Genomic DNA, 13,631 nt, shown 5'->3' with positions numbered 1-13,631 from the left:
TTTTTTTTGTTTTGCTTTTTTTTGTTTGTTTGGTTTTTTGCGGGGCAATGGGGGTTAAGTGACTTGCCCAGGGTCACACAGCTAGTAAGTGTCAAGTGTCTGAGGCCAGATTTGAACTCAGGTCCTCCTGAATCCAGGGCTGGTGCTTTATCCACTGCGCCACCTAGCTGCCCCCTATCCTTTTCATTTTTAAGACTTGTAATTTAGTTTTCTTCTTTCTTTTTTAAAAAATTAAATTAGCCAAAGCTTTATCTATTTTATTGATAAAAACTAGATTATTTTATTTTTATTAAATTTGAGTTGGTTGACAAAACTAAGTCCTAGTTTTATTTATTAGTCCAATTGGTTTTATTAATTTCTCCTTTGATTTTCAAGATTTATATTTTGGTGTTTGAGGGTATTAAATTTGTCCTTTTTCTAGTTTTTTTTTAATTGTATGCCAAATTCATTGATCTGTTCTTTCTTTCTTTTATTGATGTATGCATTTAAAGATGTAAATTTTCCCCTAAGCACTGCTTTGGCTGCATCCCAGAAATTTTGGAATGGTGTCTCAATGTTGTCATTCTAATGAAATGACAGATTTTTCCTATGATTTGTTCTTTGATCCTCTCATTCTTTAAAATTAGATTATTTATTTTACAATTTTTTTTTTTAGTGAGGCAATTGGGGTTAAGTGACTTGCCCAGGGTCACACAGCTAGTAAGTGTTAAGTGTCTGAGGCCAGGTTTGAACTCAGGTACTCCTGACTCCAGGGCCGGTGCTCTATCCACTGCGCCATCTAGCTGCCCCCTACAATTAATTTTTAATCTTTGCTTCCATGACCCCTTATTAAATGTAATTTTTATTGCATTATGATCTGAAAGAGGTGTTTTGATATTCCTGCTTTTCTGCATTTATTTGTGAGGTTTTTATGAAGGTGACATGTATAGTTGAGAAAAAGGTATACTCCTTTTTATTTACATTCAGTTTTTCCAAAGTTCTACTATGGCCAAACTTTCTAAAATTCTACTCATCTCCTGAATTTCTTTCTTATTCGTTTTATAGTTAGGTTTATCTAGCTCTTAGAGGGGAAAGTTGAGGTTCACTATTTCCTCCTGTAATTAAATTTTTCCTTTAATAAATTGGATCCTGAGACATGTCATGAATATATGTTCAGTTTTGATATTATCGGTTTGTTTATAGTGAGTTTTAGCAAAATGTAGTTTTGGGGTTTATCTCTTTTAATTAGATCTATTTTTGCTTCTGCTTTGTCTGAGATCACGATTGTTATCCTTGCCTTTTTTTTAACTTCAGCTAAAGTATAATAGAATCTGCTCCAGCTCCTTATTTTGACTCTGTGTATGTGTGTATTTCTGTTTCAAGTGTGTTTCCTGTAAGCAACATATTGTTGGATTATGGTTTCTATTGGATTCTGCTATCTGCTTCCATTTTATGAGTGAATTCATCTCATTCACATTCACAGTTCATATAATTACTTTGCATTTCTCTGTCCTATTTTCTTCTGTTTCTCCCTCTCTCCCTCCCTTCTTCCTTCTTCTTCTCTCTGTCTGTCTCTATGTATCTCTTTGTCTGTCTCTGTCTCTGTCTATCTATCTATCTATCATCTATCTATCTCTTCTGCCCTCCTCAACAGTCTGCTTTACTTCTAACCCCTGAATCCCTTAATCCACTCTCCCTTTTATCATCCCCTCCCCATCTTTCTCTCATCTCCTTCCCTTCCTTCTTCCTTGTTTGGTAAGATAGATTTCCAGACCTATTTAGGTGTGCACATATATTCTTCCCTCTTTGAAATAATTCATGAGACCATGAGGTTCAAGCTTCCCCTGCCCCCCATTTCTCCCTCCACTGTAAGAGTTCTTCCTGAGATAATTTTCCCCATTCTTCCTCTCCTTTTCCCCTTCTCTCTGTGCATCCCTCTTTCTTACTCATCCATTTTTTTGAAATCATTCCAACATTATCAATTCACTCCCATGCCCTCTAATTAGAGACCTTCTGAGTGCCATAATAATGATAAAGTTCTTAGAAGATAAATATTTCATTTTCCCACATAAAAATATAAACAGTTTAACCCTATTTAGTTCCTTATCATTTATCTTTTATATTTACCTTTCTATGCTTCTCTTGAGCCTTTTATATGAAAGGTAAATTTTCTATTCATCTATGGTCTTTTTGTCAGGATTTGTATGAGAGTCCTCTATTTCATTAAGTTATTTATCCCTTCCCCCATTCCCTGAAGGAGTATACTCAGTATTGTTGGGTAGGTTATTCTTGACTTTAATGCTAGCCCCTTTGCTTTTCTAAATATCATATTTCAAGCCTTCCACTTCTTTAATGTGGTAGTAACTGCTAAATCTTGTGTGATCCTGACTCATTGCAGAGTATACGAAGTCTTTCTTTCTGGATGCTTGAAATATTCTTCTATTTTTAAAATTCTTTTGAATTTATATTTTTTGTTTCTTAATGTTTCATAGAGTCATTAGTTTCCACATTCCCAATTCTAATTTTTAAGGAATTATTTTCTTCAGTGAGCTCTTACACCTCTTTTTCCATTTGGCCAATTTCTGTTTTTCAGATGTTATTTTCTTCAAAATTGTTGTGCCTCTCTTACCAAACTCTTGTGTGTTTTTATGTACATGATTTTCTTCCATCATTCTCATTTCTTTTCCCAACTTTTTCCTGCCAGTATTATTTTATTTTTAAAATTATTTTTAGTTCTTCCAAGATTCTTGTTGGGGTTTTGTTCCATTCAGTTTTATTTTCTTTGAGGCTTTGCTTATAAGATGTTTTGACATCATTGTTTTTCTTTTATGTGTTCTGATTTTCCTGTCACCATAGTAGATTTTTGTAGTCAGGTTGTTGTTTGCTCATTTTTCCAGCCTATTTTTTGACTTTGAACTTTATGCTAAACTTGGACTCTGATTCCAAGATGGGAGGTCGGGCCATTGTTCCAAACTTCAGGCTTCAGCATTTTTTTTTCACTGCTGTTTTCAGAGCTAGTTCTAAGAGTTTGGAAGTTTTCATTGCTTGCAAGTTAGTGTGATCCAAGGAGAGGTGTGATCACTGCTCTCTTGGTCTGCTCTCTAGTCCTTACCTAGTAAGGGCTCTTCAGTCCCTTGGGACTGAAAGCAATATTGCCCTCAGGGTCCCTGTTCCCTTGAAACTACAAGTAATACTGTTCCACTAATGCATTGTTGGTAGAGTTGTGAACTGATCCAACCATTCTGGAGAGCAATTTGGAACCATGCACAAAAGGCTATAATACTGTCCCTATCCTTTGACCCACCAATACTAGTTCTATATCCCAAAGACATGATAAAAAGGGGAAAGGACCCACATGTACAAAAATGTTTATAGCTGCTCTTTTTGTAGAGACAAAGAATTGGGGAAATTGAGGGGATGCCCATCAATTGGGGAATGGCTAAACATGTTGTGATATATAAATGTAATGGAATACTATTGTTCTGTAAGAAATGATGGATTTCAGAAAAACCTGGACTTACATGAACTGGTGCTGAGTGAAATGAGCAGAATCAAGAGAACATTGTACATAGTGTCAAGAACATTGTGTGATGATCACTGTGATAGACTTAGCTCTTCTCACCAATACAATGATCCAAGACAATTCCAAAAGACTCATGATGGGAAATGCTCTCGACATCCAGAAAAAGAACTATGGAGTCTGAATGCAGATTGAAGCATACTATTTTAACTTTCTTTTGTTTCTTCTTTCTTGTGTTTTTTTCTTTTGTTCTGATTCTTCTCTCACAATAGGACTAATGTGGAAACATGTTTAACATGATTGTAATGTATAACCTATATCAGATTGCTTGCTTGCTTTGGGAGAGCAGAGAGAAGGAAGGGAAGGAAAAAATTTGGAACTCAAAATTTTACAAAAATAAATGTCGTAAATTATCTTTACATATAATTGGAAAAAAATCAAATAAAATACTATTTTTTAAATAATACAAAGTAGTGCTGTTCCTCGGGGCTGTGGCTCCCTTCGGAGTGAAATCACTCCTCTCTGCCCTGGTCTTGTGCCCCATGCTGGCCCAAAGGCTCCCCTCTTGTCTATTTCTCAGCACTTGCCTGATCCTCTTACCATCTCTGGACTGAGTTCTCAAAGCTGCTGGCGCTGCTGTCCCTGCTGCCTCAAGGCCCATCACAGGTGTTGGTGTCACATGGGCTCTGGGCCAGCTCCCACACCAGTGTTCTACATCTCTCCTGACCTCCTAAGTTCTCCTTGGCTTGAAGAATGTCTTTCCATGACCTTTTGTTGGCTTTGTTGCTTCAGAATTCAATCTGAAGTGTTATTTTAAAGAATATTGGGAGAAGAATATTGGGAGAGCTCAGCTATCGTGCTTTCTCTACTTCTCCATCTTGACTCCAGCCCCCCAAACCCAACAATTGATTCCCTAGGGACAGCAGCACCGGCAGCTTTAAGAACTCAGTCCAGAGATGGTAACAGGATCAGCCAGGATGAGCTGTCTGCAGCACAGCCCTGTTCATGCCGAACTTTTTTTTTGAATACTTCAAAATGTGTATCACAAAATCTACAGTGTGTGGCAGACTATGCCTTTATTCTCTATCCCATATCTTAAAATGGAGTGCTCACTTGCTGTTAAAAATTAAGTAAAAACTGGTTGCTTCAACTTTTGAAGAACTTTGCAATAAGATATCAAAAGAATTTATTCATTGGTCTGCTTTTGGCAGAGGGAGCTCTGGCAAATATCAGATAATTAAAGCCCTCAATCAGCCCTCCACAATGCCTCTCTTCCAGGCTGCTGATCTATTTCCTAATCTCTTATCCACACCAGCCAGGCTTTCAATGTAGACCATGATATCCACTTTGCTGACTGTAGTTCTCAAAGGGAAGCCTGAGATAAATTGTGACACTACATTTTTTCACAAGATTTTTGAAGAGTGACCATTGCTATATGAACAGATTCATGAACTTGGCAAGACATAAGTCCTCACCACCTCCGCATTAAAAAGATAAATAAAGAATCAAAACTAGAGTCTTTCGACAAATCGAGAACTATTCTGTACTAGCTTGTGCACATACATGGTACAGAACACATATTTAAAAATTAAGGTTGACACAGTTTACAGTAATTAGAAAATGGAAAGGAAATAAACAGTGGGCAACCTAATTCACTTAATAGCACCCAAAGCTAGGAAACAAGCTACTAAGGCACCATTTGATTCCCTTAATGAAAAAGATAGCAATCTATATCCACAAACGTCATTATGGCCAATCAAGTTGAGAGACCAAATGAAGTTGATATAAGATTTATGATGCTGACTCTCCAATGGGCGCGATTGAAGATGTTTCCTTCTTTCTTTAGAACTAATGGGACTTTACACTAGAAGGCAACTTTGGTTTCATCTAACCCAATTTCTTCATTTTATACCTAAGGAAATTCAGGCACAAGGAGAATAAGTGACTTGCTCAGGGTCACAGACAATACACGTTAAAGCCAGGATTTGCACCAAGATCCTTCAACAGTAAGGTCAGTACTCTTCCTGATTCAGCAAGTCATGTATGCCATAAAGTCTGCTTTCTGAATTCTTGATATACAATGAAAGTTTGTACCATTTTGTGTTGATTGACCTTCGCTTCCTGCTATACCTCCAGAAAGATTGTTTTGAAGCGTTGAAAGGAGCTGAACATATGCACTTTGGGTGCCACAGGGTATGTGGCCAGCCTGTTGATGCTTATGCATAAGAGAGGAGGATTTATTACAGACCTGCTGTCATTGTGGTCTCCCTGTGACTCCCTCCCTGCCTCAGGCACTTCACTCAAGTGTGCATTTTCCAGATTATGGAACAAAGCACTTGGGGAGAGAGGATATGCCCTTAAAACTCTTACAAATGTTGAGAAATTCAGTTCATGAAACACACTTGCTCTCATTCTTACAGAAATTCTCCCAAAATTCTGCAAATTTTCATTTTCTTTACCGCCCCAAACATCTCTTCTTCCTAAATTCTCTATTACTATTGAGGTCACCACTATCTTCTCAGTCACTCATGCTCACATCCTAGCTGTTTTCTACCATTCCTCACTCCCTCTCAACCCCCATAGCCAATAGATTGCCAAAGCCTGTCAATAACACATCTTTCCTATGTCCCCCCACCACTTCTCTCCTCTGACACTGACACTCCCCATTACCTCTCACCTGGACTACTGCAACACTCTGCTGGCCCGTCTGCCTGCCTCAACTCTCTCCCCTCTCCAGTCCAACCTTGATCCAAGCTGACAGTGTGATCTTCTAAGAACACAAGCTGGTTATATCACCCCCCTACTCAATCAACTCCAGTAACTCCCTATTGTCCCTAGCATCAAGTGTAAAATCTTCTGTTTGACTTTTAAAAAGTCTTCCACTTGGATCCCAGTTAACTTTCCAGTCTTCTCATTCCTTACGCTGCTTTCTGAAAACTGATACTTCCAACTCTTGCCTCCAGGCATTTCCCCTGGCTATCTCTCATGATTAGGACTCACTCACCCTTTCATCTCTGCCTCCTAGCTTGCCTGGCTTCAAGTTTCAGCTGCAAGTAGCCTTTTTAATCCTTATGGTTTGTGCTTTCCCTCAGTTGAAAATATCCAATTTGTTCTGAATACATTTTGGTTGTACATTGTTTAGCTGTTTTCTCCCTCTGTTAACTGTCTGTTCCTTGAAAGCAGGGACTGCTTTTTGCATTTCTTTGTATCCCTACCATTTAGCACAGTGCCTGGCCCGTACTACAATGTTACTTGACTAGTTACCTGCACACCCTACCACCAATCCAATCCCAGCATCTCCTCCCTTACCAAATCCTTGGAAGGTCTAGCTGGGGAAATGTTTATTGATTAATTGATTGGAGCACTCCCCATAGAGCTGGGCTTGTGTGCTTTAGCTCCATGGGGAAAGCATAGGGGCTCTGGCCCCTTGCTAAAAAGTATGCATAAGTCCCATAGAAATTAGGCCTAGGAAATCTCACACTGTATAGTAAAATAAAGTCAAATGGATACATGATTTAGATGTAAAGGATGATATCATAGGCAAATTAGGTGAGCATGGAAAAAAATATTTGTCAGATCTATGGATAAGGAAAGAGTTTATGACCAAAGAAAAGATAGAGAGGAGCATGGGAGGTTAAATGCATTTTTTTTTTGGTGAGGCGATTGGGGTTAAGTGACTTGCCCAGGGTCACACAGCTAGTAAGTGTTAAGTGTCTGAGGCCAGATTTGAACTCAGGTCCTCCTGACTCCAGGGCTGGTGCTCTAACCACTGTGCCACCTAGCTGCCCCAAATGCATAATTTTGATTACATATAATTTTTTTTAATTATGTAGTCAAAATTAGAAAAAAAAACATGAAATTGGGAATAGTTTCTCCTATGGAAAGTCTCATTTCTCAAATATGCAGGGAACTGAGCCAAATTTATATTTTAAAAAAAGAGCTTTTCCCTAATTGAAAAAATAGTCAAACAATATAAACAGGCAGTTTTCAGAAGTGGTCATATAGAAAAATGCTCTAAATCACTGATCATTAGAGAAATGCAAATTAAAACAACTCTGAGGTACCATCTCATAGCTATCAGATTGGCGACTATGACAAAAAAAAGAAAATGATAAAGGTTGGAGAAGATGTGGGAAAACTGGGACACTGATGCATTGTTAGTGGAGTTGTGAACTGATCCAATCATTGTAGAGAGAAATTTAGAACTATGCCCAAAAGGCTATAAAACTGTCCATACCCTTTGATCCAGCAATACTAGGTCTATATCTCAAAGAACTGGAAATTGAGGGGATGTCATGATTGAATATGTCTAAACAAGCTGTGGCATATTGTTGTGATGGAATATTATTTCTTATAGCAATGACAAGCAGGATGATTTTAGAAAAACCTGGAATGACTTACATGAACTGATGTGAAGCATGGTGAGCAGAACCAGGAGAACATTGTACACAGTAACAGAATATAGTACAATGAACAGCTATGGATGACGTAGCTATTCTCATAATACAATGATCCAGGACAATTCCAAAGGACTAAGGATGAAGCACACAATCTACCCCCAAGACTGGGCGTAACTTAGAAGTAAATGACATGGGACAGCTAGATGGCACAGTGGATAGAGCACCAGCCCTGGAGTCAGGAAAATCTGAGTTCAAATCTGGACTCAGACACATGACACTTACTATTTGTGAGACCCTGGGCAAGTCACTTAACCCCAATTGCCCTGCCCAAAAAAAAAAAAAAGTAAATGACATAATCAAAGTTCAGGTCCAGTCCCTCATAGTGATATTCATTCTCTCATTGTTAACCAATCAAAGTGGATTGCCATTCTCAGGAACACCAATGGGCACATGAGCTATTAGACCACTGCCATGATTATTTTTGTTCTAAGAGAGATGGACAAATGACCATACCTTTATTAATAAAAATGCTGTCATTATTAATAAAATAATTAAATTAACCAGAAATTTTCTCTCAAATTTTGTAATTGCCACAATGGTGGTATTTCTACTTCTGGGGAGGACTGAATAGAATGGGAAAGCATTAGTTAAATACTGACTATATGCAAAAAACTTCATGTGAGGTACCTGCTCAGAAACTTTGTTTACACATTCCCCAGAGAAGGTACATGACATGGAAGAACAGACCTATTATGCCAGAAAGGCACAATTCTGGTAAATGACCTAGTAACCATGCAGCTCAAGAACAGTGCAGAATAATCTCTTAGACACAATTGCACCAGGTAGACTAGAATTCACAGGATACGAAATGTACCAAAAAGTTCAAACAAATATGACCATGTGCAATTTACATTGCACATCTCCAGAACCAGGTCCCTATAGAAGATAAAATCATAAAAGGAAAGGAATTTGTGCAAGGAAGTTCACCACATTTAGTGGGAGATAACTGGAGGAACTAAAGTAAAGCGATACTCCTTGGTGACTGAACTTTGGAGAAAAAAGGAGAGTGGATGATAGAAATTCCTGCTCATTGGTCCTGGACAGCTTATTGTTCATTTCCAGCTCTGGCCAAGTTTTCCTGTGTATATTAGGACCAAGTCTCTTGCCAAGACAAAAGCTTCTGCTTTTCAGAGTGGCATGACAGATTTGTGGGCATAATTTGCCTTTAATAATTTCAGGCCCTTCCTGGAAAGCACGAGTCACTGACCTCCTCATCAGGATGCAAACTCCATTTTTGTGTCTTTACTTCTATTAATGAGCAGCGACTACTTGACGGGAAGTTACTGTCAGAAGAAAGTGACAGTCAGAAGTCAAACTTGCTCACCTCATTTGGATTTTTATTCCTTTTCTGGAAAAAGCTGCTTTTGACATAAAAGTATGCTCCAAATCACAAGAAAAAAAATAAAATTAAAACAACTCTGAGGTTTCTCCTCACACACCATAGATTAGAAAGGATAACAAAAATGTGGAAAAGGTACACATTCAAGGGGCTATGGTATGTCAGTTACACTAATATGCCATTAATGGAGCTATGAATTGGCTCAATCCATCTGAAAAATAATTTGAAATTATATCAAATTGATCATTTAATTATACACACACTTTGACCAAGTGATAACAATATTATTCAGAGGGCCCAAGAATATTTTAAATAGGAAAAGCCTGATATTTGCAAAAACATTTATCATATTTTTATTCTTTTTATTTATAATATTTTTATAAAAAGAACTGGAAACAAAATGAACTCCATCAATTGGGGAACAACTGAACAAACTATGGCATATAAATGATCCAAAATATTATTGTCCTAAAAGAAATGGCAAATATGAAGAATTCCAATAAATTGGAAGCTTTGGATGAATTGATGAAAAGCAAAGAGAAAAGTTTACACAAGAACCTCAATGATATGAAGAGAAGCAACATCAAAAGACTAGAAAGGGCTGGAGCTGAAGCACGCCTCCCGCCTCCTCACAGAGAAGGAAGAGAGGAGCAGGATGAAGCACATATGTTCAAACGTGGCCACCATTATCAATTTGTTTGGTTTGCTTATATGGATCAGTGGTGTCTATTGGGTAAGGAGGCCAAGTCAATGGGAAATAAAATTGTTGTCAGAAAAGGAAAATAGCATCAGGGCCACTTTTTAAAGTCAGGGATAAGGAGAGTAAAGACAGAAATCTCAGCAAGATCACCTATTGCAAAGCAGAACCATGACATGATGAGGGGTGGGGAGGAGACAGGGAAGGGAAGAGAGGGTTCCGGGCTTTCCTAGGCAGGTAGGTAGCGCAGTGCATAGAGCACTGGGTCTGAAGTCAGGAATACCTAGGTTCAAATCCTCACTCAGACACTTACTAGATGTGTTATACTGTGCATGTCATATAACCTCTGTGCCTCAGTTTTCCCATCTACACAATAGGGATAATGATAGAGCCTATGTCCCAGGGTTGTTGTGAGAATCAAATGAGATAATATTTGTAAAGCCCTTAGTGCAGTACCTGGCACATAGTAGGTGCTTAATAAACGCTTGTTCCCTCTTTCCCCCTGCTTGTTCCAGGGTGAAAACATGGGACTCATGTTTCTGCCTTGACATGATCACACGACTAGGTGAAGACAACAGAGAAAGCATCTGGATACCCAAGTCAGGAAACAAGGAACAGTCAGGTAGGTCCCTCTAGAGAGATGTTCCTCCAAACAAGCTGCACCCCTGCCCAATAAGAGTGAGTGGCAGTTCAAATCCGGCCTCAGACACTTGACACTTACTAGCTGTGTGACCCTGGGCAAGTCACTTAACCCCCATTGCCCCGCCAAAAAAAAAAAAATACAAAGAGTGAGTGGCAGGGCAGTTCCTCCACAGAGGGGCCTCTTCAGGTGTCTTGCTCCTCTGGATCTTATTCTACCCAGACAGAGCAGGGAAGCACAGCTCACAGGAAACAAGCTCTGAGATAGAAGGCAGACCCCTAGCACACCTTGTGCTCAAGAAGAGGGGACCCTTGAGGGTCCCAAGCCCATGAAGTCCAGAGTCCAGAGAGGTGTGGGAGAGGAAATGTCTTTCCCTATTATACAGTCGGCTGTAGGAGAAGGGTAGGAGTGGCTTCCCAAAACCAACGTTCCTGGGACCCCACAGAAGGACATTGAATCTGCCCCAGATTGTAGAATTCCTAGTGCTGGACCTTTAACTGGAAAGTGGCCATTTGCCCTCTAATTGAGTTCTCAGTGATTGGGAGCCTGCTACTCTCAGAATCAACCCAGTATACTTTTCGTTTTGTTTTGTTTTTTGGTTAGGCAATTGGGGCTAAGTGACTTGCCCAGGGTCACACAGCCAGTAAGTGTTAAGTGTCTGAGGACGGATCCGAACTCAGGTACTCCTGACTCCAGGGCCAGTGCTCTATCCACTGCGCCATCTAGCTGCCCCTCCAGTATACTTTTCAACAGCTCTGTTCAAAGCATTCGGGGGTCATCATTTAGCTGAAATTTGTCTCTACGACTTCTTTTATTAGTGAGATAGCAAAGCGGCTCAGGGCACTAAGGTCACAAAGACTTGAGTTCATATGTGACCTCAGATACAAGCTGTTTAACCCCAGATATGTCCCTTACCCTCTGTTTACTTCAGGTTCTTCAAGGATCCAATGAGAATAATAGCACTTGCCTCCCAGGGTTGTTGTGAGATTCAAATGAGATATTTATAAAGCATTTAGCATAGTGCCTGGCACACAGGAGGTGCTAATAAATGCTTATTTGCTCCCCTCCTGTTTACTATTTCTAGTTCTACATTTTGGAGCCAATTAGCTTAAATTAAATCCCTCTTCCCCAAGACAGGGAGTCTTTTCAATGCTTGAAGCCAGCTCTTTGGCCCCTGAACCAGCTCTTCTCCAATCTAAGCTTACCAGCATCCTTCAGCCGCTACCCCCACAACGTCTCCCAATCCTGCACCCCTGTGAGCACTGTCCATGTGAGAAGTTCAGCATGAGTATTAATGCATCAGAAATGCCACGGGAGAAGTAGTGACAGACCTGGCACTGGACATACCCACAGTCTCGTGTGAGCCCGCCATTTCCTAAAGGCACTCCAATCTGAAAGGGAAGAATGGTCTGGGCAAGCAGAAGGACAGTGAGGGGCTGAGCCAGGCTTCAGCTAGAGTAGCCAGTCAAGGTAGAGAGGAAACAAAGCCCTCCCTGATAAAGACACAATATGGTGCAGCAGACAGCATTAGATCTGAAGTCAGAGGTTTGAATCCTAGCCCTGCCCAGCTGACCTTGGACAAGTCATTTAACGCATCTGGGTCTCACTCAGCTTCCCTGCCCATCAAATGAAGGGCTTAAAAGAACATCTTTAAGACTTCTTCCAGCTCTAACATTCTATCATCCAATAAATCCTTTTTCTCTCTGGGACTCAATTTTGCATATCTGTGAAATCAGGAGATAAGACCACTGAACATCTCCAAATCTATGATCCAATTAATGACTTTGAAGCGGCCTGTTGTACTTGGCAAGCATGCCATGCTGCATCTAACCTTCGCAGGACGGAAGGCCAAGTGCAGGGTGAGGATAGAATGGGTGTAGCAGGCAGGACCAGAAGAGTCACAGACAATGCCCAGTCCCCCTCAGCCTTGCTCCTGCCCTTGACCATTATGTCTCCAGATGTCTAGCAAATGTGTAGGGAGGATATAGCAAGGGGGGAAGGAAGGAAATGAGAATTTATTAGGTGCCTACTATGTGCCAGTCACTGTGCTATGTGCTTTACCAGCATCACCTCCTTTGATCCTCATAACAACTCTTCCAGGTAGGTGTTGTTATTATCCCCATTTTATAGTCAAGAAAACTCAAGTAGAGGTTAAGTGACTGGCTAAAGGTCATACAGTTAGTGTCTGAGGTCGGATTTGAATTCAGATCTTCTAACTCCTGGCCTAGCACTACCCACTGCACCACAAAGCTGCCTCTTTCATCAATGCCTTGTCTCTTCATTCCCAGAGAAAGGTCCCATTGCATTTCAGGGGAAGAAAGTACTGAGGAGGTAGAGATTGTAGTCTTAGGAGACCCCATCTAACAGGTTCATCATCTCTGAGAGCCCCAGATCCAGCCTCAGAAAGGTCCAGGTTTTTCCCCTAGTTGGTTTGAAGACAAACTTGAGTCAGATTCATAGGCTAAGAAATGTGGTGGGGCAGCTAGGTGGCACAATGGATAGAGCACCAGCTCTGCAGTCAGGAGGACCTGAGTTCAAATCTTACCTCAAACACTTGACACTTACTAGCTGTGTGACCCTGGGCAAGTCACTTAACCCCAATTGCCTCACACACACAAAAAAAGAATGAAATAAATGTGGCTTTAAGAGAGACTTACCAAGCCTCCCTGAGGAGTCTATGAAGCTGGACCTCATCGAGAATGCCTGGAAGATGGGCCCCACCTGTGAGACAGAACAAGAGTGAGAATAGCCTTAGGTCTATGTCCATGGGACACAAAGCTCTTCCATAATGTCGAGCCAGAGTATATATGTACTTCCCAGGTTTGAAATGCTTCTCCCAAGGAAGGTATTCACTTACATCATCACTAGTATTGTGACACCGCCTCCTCCATCCAGATATAAGCTTCCTCCTAGCCTCAGCCCTCTGTACTGAGGCTCTGTCATCATTCTCATGGAGCAAGAAGGGGTACATCTTCCCAGGCAGGATCAGTGTCTCT

General features: G+C 40.3%; 1 pseudogene; it reads left to right on the top strand.

Annotated features, from left to right (window-relative positions):
- The window catches only part of LOC122732313, a 54,993-nt pseudogene extending 43,035 nt beyond the window's left edge, over positions 1–11,958 (top strand).
- The last annotated feature ends 1,673 nt before the right edge of the window (positions 11,959–13,631 follow it).

Source organism: Dromiciops gliroides, chromosome 6, assembly GCF_019393635.1.
Source record: "Dromiciops gliroides isolate mDroGli1 chromosome 6, mDroGli1.pri, whole genome shotgun sequence".
Taxonomy (NCBI): domain Eukaryota; kingdom Metazoa; phylum Chordata; class Mammalia; order Microbiotheria; family Microbiotheriidae; genus Dromiciops; species Dromiciops gliroides.
The sequence above is the reverse complement of the archived record's forward strand: the minus strand, read 5'-3'. Positions and strand labels throughout refer to the sequence as shown.